This window comes from Mustela erminea, chromosome 5, assembly GCF_009829155.1.
Source record: "Mustela erminea isolate mMusErm1 chromosome 5, mMusErm1.Pri, whole genome shotgun sequence".
NCBI classification, from domain to species: Eukaryota; Metazoa; Chordata; class Mammalia; order Carnivora; family Mustelidae; genus Mustela; species Mustela erminea.
In genome coordinates this window covers 2,240,818-2,257,411 of record NC_045618.1, presented here as the reverse complement: position 1 = coordinate 2,257,411, position 16,594 = coordinate 2,240,818, and positions in this window count along the sequence as shown.

Genomic DNA, 16,594 nt, shown 5'->3' with positions numbered 1-16,594 from the left:
TTATTGAATGCGTGAGGCTCGTGCTTAATTGGCAAAGGGGGGGGGGGTGGTGGCTCACTCCGAGTGAGGCTTGATGGCTTCACTTGACTTTCGTCCAACACATCTCCCGGACGCTAGGAACGCACCGGGCAAGAAGCGTGTTAGGTTCCCTGGATTGCCAGACCTACACCTTGGACTCCAGCTCCTTCCAACTGTGTCTTCTCAGGGCCTGGGGTCTAAGCATCCACGCACCATCCCCCCCCCCCCAGGCCCTGCAGGTGGTTAGGGGCCCAAAGGTATTTCAGTCTTGAATGGCTTATCCGTGTCCCTCTGCCAGCCGCCACCATGCCTTCAGAGCAGGGATTTACCTTCCAGGGCCCCAACAAAGCAATACTCCTTTCTTCTCTTCTACCCTCTAGAGTTCCAGGCCAGCTGAGAGGGCGCAGACCCCGTCACTCTGAAATCGGCCACTTTGGCAGAGCGATCACTTTGAATTACAGGAGCCGGAGAAGCCGCAAGTGCCAGAAGGACCCTCTGTGCCCCATTTGTTCCCAGGTAAGACACAGACATTGTTGCTTCGTCACGATTCCCGACCCACAGCCTTTTTTTTTGACTAAAAGGCATAAAAGCGTCCTTCTCTGAGCACTTCTGCAGCTGCTCATTCTCCTGCAAAGATGCTTGCGTACGTGCAAAAATTCGGTCAGAGGTATAGGCTCTCCTCCTGTTAATCTGTCTTGTATCAGCGGAGTTCTTGAGCCGAGCCAAAGCCCCAAATTGCGTGAAGGGAATGTTTCCTCCCTCCGTAGCACGACTTACCACGCTAGCACTCCTCCTGGTCTGCTTGTCATCCCGCCAGGCCCACGTGGCTTTAACTAAGGAGAGGGTCGTGCATTTCTTTTTTTCTTTTTTTTTCATTTCACCCCCAACGGAGTGCACAGGACCAGGCACAAGCCAGCCTTCAATGATGAATGTGGTCATTGGTTCCGTACCTTTCCAGCACCTTCGCTCATACTCCCTGACCCCGACGTGCCAGCTCATACCAGAACCGGCCAAGCCGGGACGTCTCTTTTGGCCTTGACATTTGGATTGGAGGGGACAGAGCAGACAGGCTATGGACAAGAGGGGGGGACTAGAACAAGTTTCAGTGAGGACGCCAGAGGGTTTCTGCCGGAAGGTAGGAAGGACAGGAAGGGGTCAACCCAGCTTTCAGAATAAGCCATCTCAGATTTTAGCCAGCCGAATGTTGTTCGTGCTTTCCTCCCATCTCGGTGATCGGCCGTCTCCACTTTACGACCATTCGGAGATCATTGGAAGTCCATTTTGTAATTGTTCTCTTGCTAAGCTTCCTTTATGCAGAAAAATGATAATGTAGTTAGGAGGCTTTCAAAAGTCCTGGGGGAAATTAATTTGTTTACAGGATGGTGTATCGTATGGTTAAACCAACAAGGAGAAGCAGCCGGCCGTTTCTCTTCTCCGCGGAGCTGAAGGGGGGCTGAGTTGAGTCGCTAGGCAGGTGATGTTCACGGGGTCCCCAGGAGCCCCGCCATGGCTCTGTCTCCCACTGCCCCCACCAGACAAATGTTCCAGCACCATTCTTTGGAGTGGGTCATTCTCCAATGCTCCCCACCACGGCTCCTCACAGCTCCCCACCCCCACTGATGTCTGTCTTCCCAGGACTGATGGTTGCTGGGCAGACAGACGTCCCTTCTGCACTCAGTCCTGTTGCTTCCTGATCTCACCCTCCTGAACCTTCTCTCTCTGCTCTGCCACCACCCAGTTCCCGGCACTCGGGAGTTGTTTCTTCTCCCTGAGCATTGAAAGGGAATCACAACCGCATTCAAGCAGCTGGCGGGGGGGGGGGGGGGGGGGGGGGTGTTAAGTCTCAGTGCCCAGAAGAAAAACACAGTCAACGTCATTCAGCTATAGGCCTGTGTCACCCGGCCGCACCACCCACGGCCGAGGGTCTCTGCTTGGGACAGTGTTTGATGGCACACTGACACGTCCGTCGCACGTGCCGACATCATCACAGGTTGCAGACCAGCAGCGTAGAAATGTAGTAAGGCCCCATCATAACCAGTGAGGGTCTGTCTCAGAACTTCGAGAAGAATACCACTTACCAAATGTCTCCTCTTCCTGCAATCAGGCGGGGACCACATGCTCGGTTTCACGGTCCTGGCCCGTTGGACGGTCAGCCGGCTTCCCCGTGAGCTCTGGGAAGGAAATCCCTGTGCCTCCGAGCCTTGGCGGCCTCCTCCCCTCGCCCACAGCTGACCACCATGAGTGCAAACACCCGCTTGGACTCCGCACGGGTGATCGGCCTCCGCTCGGGCTTGTCTGTCTGCTTTTCAGAAGGAGGAAGGCATTTCTCAAAGTCTCACTCGTATAGACCGGTATACCGAAGGGAACACAGAGCATGGCTCTCCTGGAATTAACAAGTAGCTTCGCAATGCGCCGTACACGAATCCGGTCCATTGTCAGGAAATAAATAATTTCGATGCCGTTCTCATCAGCTTTCCCGCTGAAGTTAAAATAAGGTTGATGATCGTGAGAATGACGGTCCTAACAATGGTTCGGATAAAATGACTGAGCTCAAGCCATTCCAGCTGAGCTTTCATAGTGGGGTTGGAATGTTAATACGATCAGAGACACAACAGTAAAACCTACCTCTCAGTTTGGGACTCTGACCACGTTCCAGGCTCTGTGCTAGACCCATCGTCCACACGAGCATCTACAACCTTACAAGGTTACTTCCGGCCCACAGGAGGGGTCATAAAGGCTCGTGGACAGTCCGTGACTCCTCCAGAGTAACCCGGTCGGTCCACAGTGACACAGTTATTAGTGACCAGAATTTCGTGCTCCCAAGGTCGTTCGTTGCAAATGATCTCAGTTGATGAGTTGGAGTCTTAGGAGAAAAAGAACAAATGATAGACTCAATTTTTTCCATTCATACACGTTAGAGTAAATTCTGTCTATAAGACAAAGATGCAATACGCAAACCTTTGTTTTTAGCTTTTGTGCAAAAGTATAAAATCCGTGATTTGTAAAGAAGACCCTCGCGACCTTTGTATGTACTGTATTTTACGATGAGAACAGAACTCACACGTGAACACTCCTTCTGGACGCACATGGGGCAAAACTGACCTTTCCTCTTTAAAAATCGACAGAGATGTAGATAGACCTGCGAAAATTCTCTTTAATCACAAGGAAGGAAACAGAGTTCTAGAAGAAAAACGGGGCGGGGGGGGCTTTCAGGTTGTTAAGTCTTGCTTGGGGGAAGTAAAGTAAGTGTTAAGGGAGAAACTGCTTTGCACTTTAAGGAAAAAGACTTCAACAGGAAACGGTATGTCAAAACAGGATGAAAAGGGATGTCCGTGAAACTGAGGGGAAAAAAATGGAGGTAAGAACGCCACACGCAGGCCAAGGCGGGACCCCGGTTCGCCTCGTGGTCGGGTGGTGGGTGACAAAGACACTCCGTCGGACCTGCCCAGCTGTGTGGACCTGGCCCGCAGAGGCTCTCGGGCCCGTTCTCTGCCGTCTGCTCCCCCGCATCTCCACAGGGACCTGGAGAAATGCCGGCAGGAGGCTGCCCTGCCCAGAGACGGCGTCCGCTGGGCTTTCTACTCGTCCCCGAATATTCGGGAGCCCGCAATCTGAGAATCATTAAAGAGGAATCACAGCCAGATCTTAAGTGCCTCCTTGATGAGGAGCTCAGCTGCTTGCTTTCATCCGACGTTCGAGCAAGTTCGATTCTGTTTTTCGTGTCCCAGGATGGAGCATGCATTTCGATGGCGTTCTCTACACAAAAGGCCTTCTTTCCTCAAGGATCCACGACCGCAGAGCAGCACGGGGGGCGGGGGGGGGGCGGGGGGGCGGCTCTGGAACTTGTGTCTCGACGGCCACCCGTCTGGCCATCAGCATCTCGTCTGCAGGGAGTCTGTGGGGTGGGCACAGTCCGTCTTCACTGGGTGTGGGGGGCCACCGAGGCCAAGACCAAGCCGGCCCCCCTCCGCTGTGTGAGGACAGGCTCATGGGCTACATGAGTCACCGCCCAGCACGCGACCCCGGATGGAAATCTCAGGGTGTCTGCTCAGTTTCAGACTCAGCCGCAGCCGCTGCGTGCGTGAGAAGCTCACCACCAACGAACACCCGCTCCGAGTCTGACTGATTCGGTTGTCACCCAGAGAAGTGGAAACAATCGTTTCCTGAGGCCCCCGCCTGCATCGCCTCTTTCCGACCCAAAACGGAGCTCTCGACTTCAAAGCCAAAGCTTCAGAGTCCCTGAAGCAATATCCTGGGGCTGTGGGTATGTCTCCGAGACAGAAATGTCTCTCTTGGAAAAGGCAGAGAGGAGGACTTGATGCCATTGAGAAGGGAGGCTGGCGTGGCCCGAGGGACGCCTACCTTCCTCGGAGATGCGCTCAGGGGCATTGCTGTCTCTGAATAGAACTCCCTTAGCGGGGGAGAATATCATTTAATCGATGACATAGGTTATGAACATTTTTGTTCCTGTAAGCTAAGCCTCTGACCGTTTCTATTAGGACCTCCTGGGATGTGTAACCAAATGAGCTGGGCTCTTCCCCCGCCCCCGCTCAAAAGGATTTGTAGGTTCTGCAAATAGGTCTTCTAGGGCTCCTTCTCTCCCTCTGCCTTCATGACCTTGCTTTTGCCCCCACAAAGATTCTAAAAGCAGTTGGTCTAGAAACAACGGTTTTTAGCTCACTTTGACATTGGATTGTCTCTGGGGTTTTACGTTTCCAACCGTGAGCGTTTGAGGGGCTTGTCGACCTTCTGTCTGCAGACGCCGATCTAACACCCAGAGCCCCTGAAACCTCTGATGAAATCGTCGGAGCGTGTGCGACGCGCAAAAGGTGATTGATCCCCTCACATTCTGGAAGCGGCACCCCCCGTCTGCACTTCCTCTGCCTGCCCCCGGGAGCCTGCGGGTCCCAAGTGCCCGGCTGCTGTGGAGGAGGAGCAGCAGCGAGCCGCAGCTAGAACTCGCTAGAACTCATCGCCAGGATGGGCGGCAGGTGGACCTCGAAGGGAGTTTTAAAAAATCAGATCACGGAAGCCAGAGGGAGACCACAGACAAATCGGACCGCATTAAAAACTCATGTTTACTGGTAATAATAATAATAATAAACCATTAAATCCACATACAGGGGAAAGAGAGCGACTTCAGCTTGACAACATGACAGAATTTTGTAAGGATTCTCCCTTCGATCCAGTCAGTTCACTTCTGGAAAACTAATTCTGAAGAAATGATGGGAAAAGCCCAAAAGTCATTGGTGGCAAAACCAAACCAAACCAAACCAACCAACCAAACAAACAAAAACACGTGGACGGATAACATGATGTTTGAGAAATGGCGCAACATTTGAGTCTTTCGTGTTCTAAATAGAATACCCACTAAATATCGGTGAAACACATCCACAAACAATTGAAAAATAACATGGAAATTGCTTTAGATACGAAACTAATGGAAAGTCAGAGATGCACATTTATATTAAAACCGAAAAATGTATAAATAGTCACGGCACCCAGGAGGCTCAGTGGGTTAAGCCTCTGCCTTCGGCTCAGGTCATGGTCTCAGGGTCCTGGGATCGAGCCCCGCATCGGGCTCTCTGCTCTGTGGGAAGCTTACTTCTCCCTCTCCCTCTGCCTGCTGCTTGCCCTCCTCATGCTGTTTCTCTTTCCCTTTCTCTCTCTTCCTGATAAATAAATAAATAAATAAAACCGTTAAAAAACGAAATAAATAAATAAAATCTTAAAATGTGCATGCACACACGCACACACGCGTATCCGTACACATACATATGCAGGGAAGAGACAAAAATGTTCAAAATGTTAATGCAGAAGGACCTTCAGAAAAAGTAGGATGGAAAACATCTTTGAAATGCTCAGAAATAATCCCTTAGGTAAAGATCTCTAAAAGAATGCAAAAAAAAAAAAGAAGGTGGGGGAGAGGGTTGGGTAGAAATAATCGTATTACATGCACTATTTTGTCGGTCTGACAAGCGCAGATGTTGTGCAGTGTTACCAAACAGAGCATCAGACCACATGGCCCCGGGGAAACTGGCAGACAGGCGATCTGGTCTCCCAGCCCACCCCCCCCCACCCCCCACCGGGGACCTGCTCTAGCACCGGCCTCTGCTTCATTCCCCTGCCCTGAGCTCTAGGTCTGAGCACCCCTCTGACAGTCCCTGAGCCTCAGGACCCTGGCTAGGGCTCCAGCTTGCCTTTGGCCCTCCAGCCTGGGGCAGACTTTTAAGAGCTATCTCAATTAAAAGGAAAAAAGAAAAAAAAGAACGATCTAATTGATTTGCTAATGAGTCAACGGAGGAATCCATACAGGGTAGAAAGCAGCCTGTGCCCAGCCCCTTACCTAGAGCTGCCCACGGATGTGTCTCTTTCTCTTGCCCGGTTGCGTGACCCCTGCCCGCTCATCTCTCCCCCTGCGTGCCGAGTCTCTAGGGCACCAGGCGGGCTGCTCCGCAGAAGTGGACCTTTCTGTTCCAGTCCTGCGCCTTCTTGTTCCGTGAGTCCAAACTGCAAACAGGCCGTTTTGTGTGTCAACTGGAGAGAGCCTCTGCTCTCTCCAGTTCTTGTCTATGAGCCCAGGGGGCCTCGTAAGCCTCCTCACCCCATGCCTCAGTAGGATTATCCTGCTGATTAACAGGGCCACACTTAGAAAATGTAAACTGTAAGAAAATGTTACTCTGAGTCTTGTCCATATCATGCTGAAATAGTTGGGGGGGCGTGTCTTTATTTCTGAAATATGCTTATAAACGATGTTGGGGGGGAAAGTGAATAGATAGAAATAGAGCAGAGAGGGCAGAAGGTCGGCGACCCCTGGGTCCAGGCTGGGAGGAGGCAGTGCTCGTGCTGCAACCTGGGCTGGGGGGTGGGATTCGGCTTCTGTCCAAGCGGGAAAAGAAAGTTGAGAAAAAATTTAAGTCCTCTCCTGGACTTTGCCATGCGAGCACAGGCAAGGTTCTTACTGCAAGCCTCTTTCTTGAGTGGTAAACACGAGAGAGCAAAGAAAAACATCTGTGCCTGCATTCTATTTCGTGAGCACCGGTCACAGGAAGAGACAAAAGGCAGTTTGCAACGCGCAGAGCCCCGCTGGGTGTGAGGGTCACAGATGTGAGGATCCGGGCAGCACCTAGCGGTCCCTCGCTCAGCCTGGCCAAGCCTCCCGCCCAGACTCCAGCCAATCTGAGCTGCCGAGGCCACCTTAGCATTACATATGCACACAGGCCTCCTTGGCAGGGGACTCGCTGCAGACGCGCACTCCTGCTCCTGAGAACCGGCGAGACCAGCACCGAGCAGCTCCCCAGCAGAAGCCTCCTCCGTGGCGGGAGCGGACCCCTGAGGCCGGCCCCAGAGGTCACTGGCAGTAGGTCAGCCCCCATGAAAGCTTCCAAGGCATGTCCGCGCCACCGAAGCCGGAGGAACACTGGCCAGCACTACTTGTACCAGGAGTCCCTGCTGCTCAGGTGAGTGGGTCCCCGCCCTCCGCCCGCAGAGAAGGCAGGTGTGTGGAGGAAGGGGGTGCCGAGTCCCCAGAGCCTTGCTGCAGCTGCCCCAAGGACAGAGCCCCCAACCCACTCCCCACGCCTTCAGAACGGACCCAGAAACTCCCTTCTCCGGGCTTTTGTACTGCGGGGCTGGCCACCTGCTCATTGCCCGGGGGACCCGAATCCAAGCTACCCCAGCCTGGCGGAGCCCACGGGCGTGCGCTCTCCATTTCCCCTCTGTTGACTCGGTCGGCAACGTCAAGCGAGAGCCGGAATCCATCCGTCCGAGTAAATGAGGTGTCTGTCGGAGCGGGCTTCAGGCTGGGAAGAAGGGGGTGGAGGTAGTGCTGTTTGAATCCGTTAGATATTTACAAAGGTATATTAAAACCTCCATTAATTTGGAGAAACTGGAGAAAATTCTCCTCTAAGTAAAAACCGTCTGAACCCGGGAAAAGCAAAGGAGCGATTTTGTCTCACTTGTTGAGCCAAGACCACAACACCCCCCTCATGCTGATCAGCCGTCGTCGGGTTAACACGGTAATTGTTCCCGGGAATAGATGCGTCCACGTGTGGAACACGGTTCCCCTACACAGTAACTCTTGCCCTGCGGTATCTGCCACGTAAACCTGCTCGGCTGCAGTCTCGTTTCTAGGCGCTGCTGGCCGTTCTGCCTCCACTGTCCCGGTTTGCGAGAATGGGAGTGAGCGCGCAGGGAGGGTCTCTGGAGGGCAGCGCGTGGCTTTGCTTTCCTTTGCCTCCAGAGCGGGGGGACAGGAGGAGCGCGGGCTCTGAAATGAGCGGGTGATCTCGATCGGCCTGAACAGAGTTGCCCATCCGAGATGCGGCTGCTCAGGAATTGTTCATCAGCGCCCTCTTGTCTCCTTCTGTGGTGTCCTCTGAAGACACCTTTCCTCCAGGGAAACCATTTTTTTTTTCATCGACCCATCAAAGCAGCAGACTCCGATGGGTGTCCTTCCGGGGTTGCCCGAGGCTGCCAAACTCTCCCTCTGCCTCCCTGGGTCCCTGTCCCCTGACATGTACAAACCTCACACAGACGCAGACGACCCTGGGGCAGCGAGGGGCTAACGTGCCCCAGGCAAGCGCTTTGCTGGAAGCAACAGCACTAATCAGATTTCCTCCTTCATGCCCGATCCATTCAGCAACCTGGATGACAGCTTTAATGCTGAGGAGGCAGGGGACAGCGCTGATCCGGAACAGATCTTCCAGAATATCCAGTTCCAGAAGGATCTCATGGCGAACCTTCGCTGCAGACCCTGGACCATGGGCCAGAAGCTGGGAGCACTGAGGTGAGGGCTACGGCGGCCGTTTTTGATTATTGCGAATACGCTTCCCACGCAACCGCCCTGACCTGCCCACGGAAACAAGCACAGAGACCCACGTGAGAGTGGCGGGTGGGCGCCTCGACCTGACTCAGAGATGTCACAAGGGCCTCAGGGTGGCCAGGATCTCTGTGAGGGTCTGTGTACGAGTGTCTGGGTTTGTGTGTGTGTGTGTGTGTGTGTGTTGATGGAATTGGTGGTTTTCTGCCTCCTTTCAAACACTAGATTTAAGAAATCTAAAAACCCCCTGCTGGGCAGTTACTCCCTCTGGGGGGAGCCGGACTCTATGGGAAACCAGAAAACCATGCTATCGAGTCGCACTACAGAATCCGAGAGAGAATTCGGAACAGCTGAGGAGTGGCCGCTAGGTTGTGAGGAGCTGACCGCCACCTCCCAGTCCTCAGCTGAGCGATGCTGGGTCGCTCTCTTAATTTCTCAGCCACTTTCTTTCTCTTTAAAGTTGAGGGGATGGGGCAGAAAGGCACCTGCCACCTGCTTCCAAAAAACGTGCCCTGTTAGGCAAGCAGGTGTGTGTTGAAGACTCAGAACCCCAGATGGCCCTGAGAGCTGCCCCATCAGAACGTGCGGGAGAGACGGGCCCGTGTTTTCAACACACATTCAGGTAGATTCTTTCACTTACTGAAGTTTGAGATCCACGGAGAGGTCCGAGGTTAAACGGATGAGTGGTGACAGTGCCCCCACTGTCTCGGGTATGCGGAAGTCACGCCCCCGCCCTCGGGGCCCGATGGATGGGGCAGAGGGAGTTCACTGCATGGTCTTAATGAGCTACTCTGACCTGTCAAACGGACCTTCCTGGAGAGACAGGCAGCAGCCCCACTGATCCGGCGCCCCACGGAGACAGGATCGGAAGCTTGTTAGCGCCCCTTTCCCAATGCCAAGCACACAGCCCCTCAGGCTTCCCATTTGACTCCCATCAGATCATGGCTTTGTCGGCTTCCCCGGCAGGCAAGACGCAGCGGGCCCCTGGGTTGGCTCAGCAGATGGCTGATGTTGTTTGTAGTCTCAGCAGTTTCTGGCTAACCCCCCGTGTCTGCTGTCGGCTCCCACCCTGTGTGTGTTCCCTTGGGCAAGGGCAGCAATTTCAGATGGAAGACTGATTCTCAGAGACGTGAAGTGACTTACCCCAGGACACACAGCCTCTGAGAGCTGGCCCTGAGCTTTATTTAAAGCCAGACTTTCTGACCCTGACTCCGATGTTCTATTGAAATACTGGAACTCAGCCAAAGGAATCATGGGGACAATTTATCCTAAAACCAAAAATAAGTTGTGTGTTGTATCCAAAATTTTTTTTAAGATTTTATTTACTTATTTGACAGACAGAGATCACAAGCAGGCAGAGAGGCAGGCAGAGAGAGGGGGAAGCAGGCTCCCTGCCGAGCGGAGAGCCCAATGCGGGGCTCCATCCCAGGACCCTGAGATCATGACCTGAGCCGAAGGCAGAGGCTTTAACCCACTGAGACACCCAGGTGCCCCCAGAATTTTTAAGAATCATGCAGAAATGCTCCTGCTGATTCCTGATCACTGCCTAATAGGAGTCATCAGTAATTACTAATTAGTAATTAATGATCATTAATTATTAGTACGAGACTGAGGCTTTTCAACCTGCAGGCAGAGCACAGCGAATGATAACTGTCCCATCAAAAGGGCAAACCAGGCCTTCGGGGCTGATGCCTGGCCAGGACTCAGCCTGGTGACAGCCCCCCCCACCCCGTTTCCCTGGGCCACCAGTCAGGCTCCCAGAGGAGTCTCGTCCTCTGAGCACCTCCGTTTATCATTCCCTGGTCCCCACGTCTCCTCCCTCATCACCTTGAGAAGCTACTGGAGCAATAACTCCCTCACTGGACTTGCTGAGGCATCTGGAAAGCACGGTGACCACTGAAGCCTGACCGCGGGGGGAGCCAGCCAGGGGGGCCGACGCCGAGGAAAGCAGGGAGCCCTCGCTGAGTCTGGAGCGACAGACACCTGTCTGGGAGGGCATGGCGCTGGTTCATGGCCCTTGCAGGGAAGCAAGTGGGAGGGACCCTTACGTCAACATGGGTCTGTGCGGAGGTCTGGGGGAGGTTGTCCTCCCTGGAAGCCCAGGTCCAGGCCCACCCTCGCTCATACTCTAACCGCCGCCGCCACTCTCTCCCAATACTGTCACCTCGGGACCCCTTTACCCTATTAGTTAGGGGCTCTTTCCACGCAGCGACTCTGTCTACGTACCTCTGTGTCCTGCTCTGCTTGGCCCAAGTCAGGGCGCAGAAAATGTTTGCAGGAAGAAAATTGTAGACAATGAGATGAAACAAATTATTCCGCTTGTATAGGTCTCTGCCTTTCAGCTGCCGGGCAGGGTAGGACGTCAACCCTCACCCTCGCCTGCAATTTTGGTTCTGACTGGGATGAAGCCAGGGCATGGGCGAGGCCACGGAGCTGGGATGATGGCAGGGAGGGCACAGCGCCCCAAAACCCAGCAAGCACTCTGATGAGCTCACGTCTCACTCGGGGGAAGGGAGTCCACTCGTTCCTGCGTCTCTTAGGGAAAGGCTCAGCCGCAGTGGGTATTGTTAAGAGGCTATTGGGGTGCACACGTAAGACCTCCCTTGCACGAACGGGGCAAACTCGAGACCGAGGGACTCCAAAGAACCAAGCCCTTCAGCACTGAGCATACTCAAGTGGAGGGGGCTGGCCACCCGTCACGAGGGTCTCATCAGCTCAGTGTCTGAGGAGGTCGCCTTGAAAGTGACATTCGCCTCTAAGCGTCCTTGACTGCTGTCCCTCCCACGGGTGCTGACGTTAATTGTCTAATCCAGCTACTCCTGTAGGTGTGGATTGAACCACTTATCCCAGTAAATTCAGTGCATTTCAAGGATCGGCCCACTGAGGAGGTCAGTTAGCGTGCTAGTAGTTGGTGTAGGCTGAATCGGGTTCTTTGTGGCCGTGTAGACAGCACCCTTTCCTCGAGGCAGGACTCGTAGGCTCGATCTGACTTTCTCTTCCAGAGACGAGGCCGCAGGAGGAAGGCTGCTGAGGTTAAGGGGAGGGGTGAGGCCCCCTAGTGCTGCTGCCAGGAGCCCCCCTCCCCTGCCCCTACCTGCTCACGATTGATTCCCAGGCAACAATCTAGGAAGGGCTTTAAGAAATTCACTGAAACTCATTTCATCATTGATTCATCATTTTCTAAGAATTTAATCCATTACATTTTTTTTTTTCAGAAAGTTTTTTTTTTTTTTTCAGCGTAACAGGATTCACTGTTTTTGCACCACGCCCCGTGCTCCATGCAATCCGGGCTCTCCCCAATACCCACCACCTGGTTCCCCCAACCTCCCACCCCCCGCCTCTTCAAAACCCTCAGGTTGTTTTTCAGAGTCCATAGTCTCTATGGTTCACTTCCCCTTCCAATTTCCCCCAACTCCCTTCTTCTCTCCATCTCCCCATGTCCTCCATGCTATTTGTTATGCTCCACAAAGAAGTGAAACCATGTGATACTTGACTCTCTCTGCTTGACTGATTTCACTCAGCATTTTTTAAGAGCGCTTTCTGGTTGCTGGAGGTCAGGAAAGGAACGATTTGCCGACCTGCGTAGCCTCGCCTTGCCGTGGCCGCTTCTCCCTCACCTTTTGGCCGCCCGCTCCTGTTGCACTTTCGCACATTTAGCCAAGATAGCGGGTGGGATAAGATTGTGCTCACCGGCGTGTTTTTGTCCTCTCAGGCGAGCGAAGGAGATTGTGCTGAAGTTCGAAGGGCGGCTGACCAGGACCCGCGGCTACCAAGCAGCCGGCGCCGAGGTGAGAGCCTGCGTTCGCGGACACCCCCACGCCCTCTTGTGGTCTTGGGGCCGGGAAGTTGTGAGCCACTGCTCTGTCACTGCACACGGGCTGCACCATCAGTCACAGCAGCCACAGAGAAGTGCTGCGAGCTGCAAGGTCCCCGCATCCCAGAACCTGGAGCTTAGTCCCGGATGTGGTCACCTACTGATGGGACACAGCCCTGGGGCAGCCTAGCTCATCCGAGAAAGGGCGTCTTCCCCTGAGAAAATGATCTAGCATCCTTCCTGACATGCTCCCATCCATACACGTGGGGTTTTGTTTTTTTTCAGTGCACATCTTGTAATGAGAAAGTTCCAGATAAATCCCAACGGTCACTTTATAATCCAATGCTAAGGTTTTTGCTTGTTATTTTTTCCATCCAGTTCCTTAAAACTAAATTTTAGTATATATTGAAGTTATCTGTCTGGAGAGATGTTACAATAATTTTCATAAATGTTTAGAAGGCAAGGAAAAACCATGCCCTTAGCATCTTTTTTTAAATCTCACATTCCAGTCACTGAATATATAATTTTCACGGAGAGGATGTGTCGTATACAAGCCTTTCTCTTTTTTCTTTTTTCACTTAACCCCACACATAACAGAAGGATTTTTCCATGTTGCTCCTATCATGTTCCATAACAGACAAACGCATATTAACTTAATTAGTTATTTGTCTGCTGCTGAATATTTAAGTTGTCTGTAGTTTTTCATTATCATTACTAACCCTGCAAAGACTATCTTTGCACATATTGCTTTTCCTACTTTTTATTTGTTTATTTAAAATATATATATTTAGTTATTTATTTGAGAGAGAGACAGCACAAGCAGAGGGAGAGAGAGCCCATGATCAGGGAGAGGGGCAGAGGGAGAAGCAGGCTTCCTGCTGAGCAGGGACACTGACTTGGAGCTTGACCCTAGGACTCTGGGATCATGGCCTGAGCCGAAGGCAGACACTAAACAGACTGAGCCGCCCAGGCGCCCCCTTTCCCTACCTTTTAAAATTTCTCTCCTAGGATAAATGCCAGAACTATAATCACTATTAAAAAAATGTCATTTTTTGGCTCTTGATAAATATTAATAAATGATTCCTCAACCCTTGATAGTTGATCTTACCGTACATGACAAGTTTATGATTTTCATAATATCCTTTCAAATACTGGATATTGTATTTTTTTAAACTTTGTTATACTTGAACAGACAAAAGCTGACAGATGCCCTTTTCAGATTTTCTGAAACAAAAAGTGTTCTTCCTGAAGTTTTCCTTAAAGCTGACCACAAATTTTACATACCTGAAAAATTATAAAATCTCAAAGGATCCCCAAGGTCCTGCCCTGGCTGTCCCCTCACTTTCCTCAGACCCTGCCTAAAAACTCGAATCTAGTCCTAGGACCAAGATTACCCATGACTGCCCACGCCCGTCCCACGATGATGTGGCTTACAGATGAAATACAGAAAAAATTATCTTTTGAATAATTAGCATATGCGCTCCCTCCTTTTTTTCCCTGCGTAGTATGAAATGCTGTGGGAAAACACTTGGGAAAACTGGAAGGTCCTTCTGTTGGGTTCAGACAAACTGTCGTATATGAGAGTGAAAGTTACCGCCACTTTTTGGTCACAGTGAGACCGGTGTCTTCACACTGTGCTCCTCCCCCGCCCCACATTCAGAACTCTGCTTCTCCACCTTATTTTACACTGGAAATGCTATATTTTTATATGAACAGCTGGGGACCAGCATCTGCTCCCGCTGCCGGGTAGAGAAAGCCGAAGGCATCTAGCCCGTGGCGTACTGCCTGCAGCCCGTCTGTATATCGTCCTCGGTTTATAACCCGAAGACGGTTAACTATTTTCCAAATAAGAAATTTTGTGAGCTCCCCATTCTCTGTGACTCCCAGCGCTGAGATCCCATCCCCACTCAGAGCAGCCGCACAAGGCATCCTGGGGAGCCCTCCCCTGTTTCCAGCCCGCATCCCCCGTTCACGTGGGTCTCCACTCACTCGACTCCAGCTCTTTAGGGACGGTCTCCCTTCGGCACCAGCATGTGTCTGTGCTTCTGAAGGAAACCAGGTGTGAGTGTGTGGGACCCCTGGGATCGGAGGAGTCACACCGGCACGAGTCAGGACACCCAGGTCCCTCTGCCATTGGTTCCTGGACCCCACTCCTGGAGCGGGGTCACATGGGTGCATTTGGACATTATTTGACTTTGGCTTTCATGTTTGATTCTCAAGGTTCCTTCTGGTCCTAGTAGTCTGTGTCCTTGTGTCTCACACGATACCAATGAAGGAGGTCACCGTTCCCAAGAGCCTTCGTGATGCAATTGGGCACCTGCCCATGATGGTATATAGACTCCGTGAGCTCCTGGCAGGTCCCCCGGCTTCCACGTACCGTCTCCTGCTGTCCAGGCTCTTCCACAGTGACCTGCTCATGCCAGCCCTTACTTAAAATAATGGTAGATGAGAGAGAGAGAGAGATACAAAGATACAAACACAGACAGATTCATGGACACATGGATACACAGATAGATACACAGACAGATACACAGATACATAGATGCGCTTTCATCACACTAAGAATTAAATCTAAGTCCTTCCCATGACCCACCTGATCTGGCCATTGCTTACCTATTAGATCTCCCCCCCCCCCCACCTTCCTCTACTGTAAAAAGCCCAGCACAGTTTTAACATCTGTGCTAACTCACAGACGCGACTGGGCTGCCCTGCCCTCCTGGACAGCTTCTCTACCAACTTATTCTTCTTTGAAACATCAATTCCTTTTCATTCAAGCCTCCACTCACATGTGACCTCCCCACATGGACCTCTCCTGATCCCCTTGTTCAGAAGAGGTTTTCCTCCTCCTGATGGACTGTGTCCCTCCCCCTGTGGCACTGACTCGTCCACTGCTTCCCTCCCTCTACTGGACGTAAGCTGTGCAGCAGCTGACATCTTAGCTGTCTTGTCCGTTTGCAATCGTGGTACCGGAAACACACGTAGGTGCTCGGTACATACTCTGAATGAACTCATTTTTCACAAACTGTAGTATGTGTTGTTAGAGCATCTTTATTCCAATATGTACAGGCCATCCCAAAAAGGAAAGAACGAGCTTATTCTTTCTGATAGCCAGTAGCCCGAGCCCACAATTAAGACCTATTTCCTCTAAGCCCAGCTTTTGTTTTGTCTTTGCATTGCTCTTAAAATCTCAGATCGTTTCAGAGTTCCAGGGCTTTCCCTGGAGATGCGGGGCAAACAGCAGAGAAGTGTGTGTTCCCTGCCTTACTGAGTCTTGCCATCAATAAATCACGTTTTTCCATCTCATCTACCTCTAGGAAGCTCCTGTGGGAAGCTAGAGTAGACTTGCTTCACCAGCGTGAGTGTTGAGGGTGCAGGGCCCTAGGAGCTGCATTGGGGGCCCCTCAACTTCCTGCATGAGCCCAAAAGGCAGGGGAGGAGGCTTTGCATCTCTTACCTCCAAAAATTGTTCTGCATTAGTGTGTTCGGGCATTGACATTCTCATTGAAATTTAACCAAAATTTAAACTGAAAAAGGAGTTCTGCCTACCTCTGATGGAATCCTGCTTCTCATGCAGACAAGGAAATTGAATCCTAAAGAAAGAAAATCCCTTTTCGCACGGTAGGATAGCAGTGGAGCTGGAACTCCGGTGTGGGGCCCCCACGCGGGACCCCTGATACTTCGGGACGTCATTCGCAGTGGGCTAGAGACTCAGAGCTCTCCAACGCCAAACCCACCCCCACGGGTGTCTGAGCCCCCGCTTCTGCGTGCTACAGGGCATGAATGAGCAAAAGCTTTGATGTCCCCTGCGTGCCACAGCGTGTGCGCCATGGGGAAAATCCCAAGGCAATGGGAGGCAGGCTGTGATCAACGTGACAGGGTTTCCATGTGGGGGGTTTACAGGGAGAAGGATCTAGTCCTGTCTCCGGAGAAGCCGGGTGAAA